Raw genomic sequence first — 7,491 nt, forward strand, 5'->3', positions numbered from 1 at the left:
TGAAGTTGCGGCCGATGGCGTAGCTGGGGGCTCTCATTCAGAGGTAGCCAGTGGTTCTAGTGCCACGAGGGGCACAAAGTGCTCATGGGCCCCTCACGAAAGCATCGGTAAAAGTGCACCACTCCATCCTCTAATGGGTGGTGCCGAAGACGCTGCCATTGTACAAAAGTCGTTATGGTGGCTCTAGCGGACAGCGCAGCGTAACAAAACACTTGCGGCCAGAGCCCATGTAGCGGGGAAAAAGGACCTGATGTGTGGCGCACCGGTTGCTGGCACGGAGAGCTTCGTTATCGTCTCCGGGGTCTACCCCAGAAACCACATATCGCCGAATATCACTGCCCGACAGCGGGTACATCTGTACAGGAAGCTGCTTTTCAGCCGCAAGAGGAGTACGGTGCAACGAGCATAGCCGCTGTACTGACTATGGAGAAGCCACCTGTCACAACGTAGTGTTGAGGCGACTGTGGCAGGCGCAGCCAGTAAATCCGGATGTTTCTAGGTAGCTGTCTGGAGTCTGTTGTAGTAACTTGGTTGGAAGAGACAGAATGTTGAAGCGCTCAGGATGTATGATGGCGTCCTTGTACGTAGAGGAGCTGGCTTTCGCTGTAATGCCCTGTGGAGCGGCGGTCAGTGCTGCACTGCGCTCATCCGACCGCTGAAGGGGCCGGTTTGTGTCCGAGAAACACACGCGCTTGGCCGCAGCTGAAGTTGAGTCGCCAGTAGTGACTTGGGGTGCCCCCTGGTCAGACAGACGTTTCGGTAAACGGCAGGGCTCAGCCGGAGGTAGCGGTAAAGGTGGCGGTACCTCCATTGGTGAAAAATCTATTAGCGTCGGTTGCGTAGTCGTATCTGGAGCAGCAAGAGTTGCCGCCAGTTACGCTGACATGTGTGGCCTAGGTATCCCTTTCTGCCCAAAAAAAAGGCTTTTGTGCATTTTGTGTAATTAAATTTTGTGTTTTTCCATCCTCCCAATGATGCTGCGACAACGAAAATCAAAAGCTCAGAGTATTTCACAGAAGAAACAAACCCACATTTATGTGTGGGCTGTGCTTCTATTATACGGTCTTCGGGTACTCAGAAAACCTTAAAAAGGGCATCAGGGGCAGAAAAATTGCATTTTTACGCATCGTTTACAAGTTTATTATTTTATCAGGAGTACTTATATTAAAAATAGGATTTTTTAAAATTAACTAATACTGAAGTTGTAATTAATATAACCGATAAATATAAATTATAATATCATCACAAGTATTACAAAACTAGATCAAAGTTAAGGCGCAAGAACAATTTACCAATGAGCCAGCACAAAACAACGAAGAAATGAGACCCCAAGAATGCAAGAAAAAATTATTTATAACTAGGTATCACTGATTATTTATATTTATATATAATCATAGCTATATTATTTATAGCTAGGTATCACTGATTTATAGATAGGTATCACGGTGCTGATGGTATCACTGCGCAGTTTTTGAAGCTAACCGAAATATACTTTATCTTTCTTTATCAACTCTTCCATATTTATTACAAAATAGACGTTTCAAAGTACGTTGAATATTCGCAAACACGAGCTACCCGGCACAAACATACAAATACTCTATTAGGATATAAATGTAAGAATGATGCGTTTAAATACTATTTTTTTTTCAGTTGCCATCCACGAATAAAATTTGCTAACCCCTTTTACAACTAATGCCCAGTCATTGTGCGATTTTTTATCAAGAATTGAAAATAATGTCCCTTAGCGTCCTTTATATGTCTTTGCTTTTCTGTGACATGCAAACACCAGCATGCACTCGTTCATGGTGTGGGCAGTTGTGCATATAGTGCATAAGGTTAAACTACCATTGTTATTTTTTTCATAAAAATTAGTTTGTACTTGTAGCACTTTGTGTATGGTGTGCATAATTGCTGTTTGTAAGCTTCAAAGTTGCTGATTTTTATTTTTTACGTATTATTCGCCTATTTACCTATTTACGATCCCTAAAGTGTTAAGTGTTCTTTGTAACTATATATTGTAGTGCCCACCTGCTATGGTCTCTTTGGAGACTGGCAGTATTGTAAACAATAATACTCGTCACTAATATTGTGAAAGCTCTGTTCGCAATTTGTGCAGTTTTCTGTGCTGCCAAGCGACTGGAAGGCGGGAAGGGTGGTGCCAGTTCCGAAGCAAGGTGATGCCTCCAACCCTTTCAACTATAGGCCCATTACACTCCCAAGTATCCCCTGCAAACTGCTTGAGCACATAATCCATTCCAATTTGATAACTTTCCTCGAGGACAAGAAATTTGTTGATAACCGCCAGACTTGTTTTAGAAAGCATTTTTCATGTGAAACGCAACTTTTAGTTTTCACTAATGATTTATTTTCCATAACAGACCGGGATGCCATTGTCGACTGCATTTTTCTTGATTTTCAAAAAGCGTTCGATTCACTTTCCCATCAACTTCTTTTTTTAAAACTTAGTGCTCTTAACATAGAAAGCAACTTACTCAAGTGTATAGAGTGTTTTTTGTCAAATCGAACACAATAGGTAAGTGCTAACAATTGTAACTCACCTTTGCAACACGTAACATCTGGGGTGCCGCAAGGTTCCGTGTTAGGTCCATTACTCTTCCTTATTTATATTAATGACCTTCCTAACAATATTTCTTCTACTATTAGACTCTTTGCTGATGATTGCGTGATTTATTGTGAAATAAGTAACCCGGAAGATTCCGTCTCTATCCAACGTGACATTAATACCGTATCTTCTTGGTGAAATAATTGGCTGAGGCAACTTAAAAGTTACTTCTGGCGTTAAGCAGTATAACCCTTGTGAGCTATTTCCGTACGAACTTAACCACGTACATTTATCTTCTCTCTTTTCCTATAAGTACCTTGGCGTCCATATTAGCACTAATCTGCAATGGCATGAACATATTAATTATGTTACCAATAATGCTAACCACATGCTTGGCTTTTTGCGCCGTAATTTTGCTCTTGCTACAGTGTCTTTAAAACTCTTACTATATAAAACCCTTGTTAGATCAAAATTAGAATACGCATAATCGATTGGAGACCCTCATATCGTGGTGTGGTCGTCATCGTTAGAAGCCATTCAGAACCGGGCTGCACGATTCATTGTCAAAAACTACTCACGAACCGCTAGCATCACGTCAATTAACTCTTCTCTTAAACTCAGTGACCTTGCTGCTAGAAGGGAAATTGCCCGCTTCTGCCTCTTTTATAAGATTTACTTTAATAACCACTTTCTAAAACCGGCTCTAATTTCTGCTCCTTTCCTACAACTCCGTACTAAACGATCACAGATTCAATGTAGGGGTTCCTAAGTGTCGGGCAAACCCCTACTTGTTCATTCCCAAGACCCGCGACGACTGGAACCACTTCCCTGTCCCCATCGCCAGCATTCCGGGTCCTACATTATTCAAAACGGCTGTAACTAATATTTTATGAAATGTTAACCACTCCTCTCTGTAACGCCTTCGCGCTTTGAGAGTATTTTAATAAATAAATAAAAATAGGGCTGCAGTACACGAGCACGCCACCCTGTACCACCCTGCAAAATCTTCGTGACAACGAAAGCGCAGCCCACACACATGAGTGGGTGCATTTTTCAAGCGGTATGACAGAACGCACCCGAAGGGAACGGGTGTATGTTTCAGCAGATCGTGTTGTTCCAAGTCCTGAGGTCGTGTCTTACACTTGTTATTCAGAAAATACAAGAACAGCAAGAATAAATTTCAGTCTTCATCTTGAACACAGCAAGCACGAGCGGGCCGGTTAGGGCGCCGTTTGTTAATCTGTGTAATTTCTCGCCCCCTGGTGGCGAAATAAGGGGATATATGTATATAATACTTTATCTCTTTCAATGACCCACCACATCCTCCTCTTTGCTTTCCGAGGTTTTCTGGACTGCCAACACTTATATATATATATATATATATATATAGCGCAGAATAATGTAGTAAGGCAATGAGGGGCTCGTTGAGGAAATACAGAAAGATAGATCAGCAGTCTACAACGCCAAAGGAGTCATAGGGGTGTGGTTAGGCTCTTTTCTTTTTCACTACAGTTGATTAAGTAAATTTTTTTTTAATTATACAGAAGAAAGAAAGAAAGAAAAACACGCGCCCAGAGTGGGGACCGAACCCACGCCTTTCGATTACATGTCGAATGCCTCACCAATTCGGCTATCTGGGCGACTGTGTTCTCCTTCACTTTCTGGGCTATTTATATTTACTAGAAGTGTATCTGACGCGTGAGGGTGGTAGCCAGCGCCACTCTGACTACACGGGGAGAAGGGGACCTTCTTTTCAACCCCCGGGGTGTGACTCGAACGTCTACAGCCTGTCGTGAGCGGGTTACTGGCGGGAAGCCCTCTTATGCTACCTAGGCATCAAGGCTGCCGGAACCGAGACCCTCGCTAGGATTTCGCAGAATAATGTAGTAAGGCAATGAGGGGCTCGTTGAGGAAATACAGAAAGATAGATCAGCAGTCTACAACGCCAAAGGAGTCATAGGGGTGTGGTTAGGCTCTTTTCTTTTTCCCTGCAGTTGATTAAGTAAATATTTTTTTTAATTATACAGAAGAAAGAAAGAAAGAAAAACACGCGCCCAGAGTGGGGACCGAACCCACGCCTTTCGATTTCATGTCGAATGCCTTACCAATTCGGCTATCTGGGCGACTGTGTTCTCCTTCACTTTCTGGGCTATTTATATTTACTAGAAGTGTATCTGACGCGTGAGGGTGGTAGCCAGCGCCACTCTGACTACACGGGGAGAAGGGAACCTTCTTTTCAACCCCCGGGGTGTGACTCGAACGTCTACAGCCTGTCATGAGCGGGTTACTGGCGGGAAGCCCTCTTATGCTACCTAGGCATCAAGGCTGCCGGAACCGAGACCCTCGCTAGGATTTCGCAGAATAATGTAGTAAGGCAATGAGGGGCTCGTTGAGGAAATACAGAAAGATAGATCAGCAGTCTACAACGCCAAAGGAGTCATAGGGGTGTGGTTAGGCTCTTTTCTTTTTCACTACAGTTGATTAAGTAAATATTTTTTTTTAATTATACAGAAGAAAGAAAGAAAGAAAAACATGCGCCCAGAGTGGGGACCGAACCCACGCCTTTCGATTACATAGCCTAGAAAGTGAAGGAGAATAGCCCAGAAAGTGAAGGAGAACACAGTCGCCCAGATAGCCGAATTGGTAAGGCATTCGACATGTAATCGAAAGGCGTGGGTTCGGTCCCCACTCTGGGCGCGTGTTTTTCTTTCTTTCTTTCTTCTGTATAATTAAAAAAAATATTTACTTAATCAACTGTAGTGAAAAAGAAAAGAGCCTAACCACACCCCTATGACTCCTTTGGCGTTGTAGACTGCTGATCTATCTTTCTGTATTTCCTCAACGAGCCCCTCATTGCCTTACTACATTATTCTGCGAAATCCTAGCGAGGGTCTGGGTTCCGGCAGCCTTGATGCCTAGGTAGCATAAGAGGGCTTCCCGCCAGTAACCCGCTCATGACAGGCTGCAGACGTTCGAGTCACACCCCGGGGGTTGAAAAGAAGGTCCCCTTCTCCCCGTGTAGTCAGAGTGGCGCTGGCTACCACCCTCACGCGTCAGATACACTTCTAGTAAATATAAATAGCCCAGAAAGTGAAGGAGAACACAGTCGCCCAGATAGCCGAATTGGTAAGGCATTCGACATGTAATCGAAAGGCGTGGGTTCGGTCCCCACTCTGGGCGCGTGTTTTTCTTTCTTTCTTCTGTATAATTAAAAAAAAATATTAACTTAATCAACTGTAGTGAAAAAGAAAAGAGCCTAACCACACCCCTATGACTCCTTTGGCGTTGTAGACTGCTGATCTATCTTTCTGTATTTCCTCAACGAGCCCCTCATTGCCTTACTACATTATTCTGCGAAATCCTAGCGAGGGTCTCGGTTCTGGCAGCCTTGATGCCTAGGTAGCATAAGAGGGCTTCCCGCCAGTAACCCGCTCATGACAGGCTGTAGACCTTCGAGTCACACCCCGGGGGTTGAAAAGAAGGTCCCCTTCTCCCCGTGTAGTCAGAGTGGCGCTGGCTACCACCCTCACGCGTCAGATACACTTCTAGTAAATATAAATAGCCCAGAAAGTGAAGGAGAACACAGTCGCCCAGATAGCCGAATTGGTAAGGCATTCGACGTGTAATCGAAAGGCGTGGGTTCGGTCCCCACTCTGGGCGCGTGTTTTTCGTTCTTTCTTTCTTCTGTATAATTAAAAAAAAATATTTACTTAATGAACTGTAGTGAAAAAGAAAAGAGCCTAACCACACCCCTATGACTCCTTTGGCGTTGTAGACTGCTGATCTATCTTTCTGTATATATATATATATATATATATATATATATCACCGCAGAGAGTGAGACAGCTGCCAAACAATCACCCCCAAAGCCGCGCAGACCGAGCTTCTTCTTCGTTCACACGTGCGGCTGGTTGTCTGCTAGCAACATGGTTATGTCCGATGGCACATAGCCATTACAAGGTATTGTCCGGAGTTCGTAATTATTGCAGCCCGCGTTACCTCATTACAACTGCCCCCGGGGAATAAAGCGCCATCCTGGCGCCTCTCAGGACACACTAAACTAGATCATATTACGGCTTCAAATGCTGGACATGAACAGTCTCCCTCCCGCGGTGACGGTGGTCTGAGGAAGGTGTCATGGGCTCTATGACGTAGTTCACCGGCGACGTCCGTTCGAGGACACGGTAGGGTTCGTGAAACCAAGAAGGAAGCTTGCTACACAATCCTGGTGTGGTGGAGGGAATCCATAGCCACACCATAGATCCTTGAAAATACGTCGGGTGGGTAGCTGTGTCGTCGTGCCGAGATTTTTGCTGCAACTGATCCTCAGTAGTAAAGGACCTTGCAAGGTGGGCGCATTCTTCCGCGTATTTGGAAGCTTCAGAAGCTGGGGAGCACTCGGAGCAATTCGGTCGGTAGGGGGGTACCGTATCAGGGGTGCATGACGGCTCATGACCATACAGGAGGAAAAAGGGCGACAAACCGGTTGTGGCCTCAATGGCTGTATTGTACGCATAAGTCACGTAGGGCAGCACAAGGACCCAGTCGTCGGGATCTGCGGAGATGTATATCGACAGCATGTCGCCGAGGGTGCGGTTGAAGCGCTCACTGAGGCCGTTTGTCTGCGGATGGTACGCTGTACTTGTGCGATGGACCACACGGCACACAGCGAGGAGGACACGAATAACGTCTGACAGAAGCACACGTCCCTTGTCGCTGAGGAGCTCACGAGGCGCCCCTTGCCGCAGAATGAAGCGCCGTACGATGAAAGAGGCGACGTCTCGTGCTGTGGCGGCAGGCAGAGCCGCAGTTTCGGCATAGCGCGTCAGATGATCGACGGCGACGATAACCCATCGGTTGCCGGATGCTGTGTTGGGCAAAGATCCATACAGGTATATACCAACACGGTCGAATGGTTTCTCTGGGCA

At 45.4% G+C, this 7,491-nt stretch overlaps 2 non-coding genes across 2 annotated transcripts; one reads left to right on the forward strand and one right to left on the reverse strand.

Annotated features, from left to right (window-relative positions):
- Positions 1-4,614: 4,614 nt before the first annotated feature.
- On the reverse strand, positions 4,615-4,686 carry Trnas-uga (transfer RNA serine (anticodon UGA)). Its single transcript has one exon. It is a non-coding gene; the product is annotated as a tRNA-Ser (tRNA).
- Positions 4,687-6,151: 1,465 nt separating this feature from the next.
- On the forward strand, positions 6,152-6,223 carry Trnat-ugu (transfer RNA threonine (anticodon UGU)). Its single transcript has one exon. It is a non-coding gene; the product is annotated as a tRNA-Thr (tRNA).
- The last annotated feature ends 1,268 nt before the right edge of the window (positions 6,224-7,491 follow it).

The sequence above is a fragment of the Haemaphysalis longicornis genome, unplaced genomic scaffold (assembly GCF_048455015.1).
Source record: "Haemaphysalis longicornis isolate Haplotype H1 unplaced genomic scaffold, Haemaphysalis longicornis Haplotype H1 scaffold_11, whole genome shotgun sequence".
Taxonomy (NCBI): Eukaryota; Metazoa; Arthropoda; class Arachnida; order Ixodida; family Ixodidae; genus Haemaphysalis; species Haemaphysalis longicornis.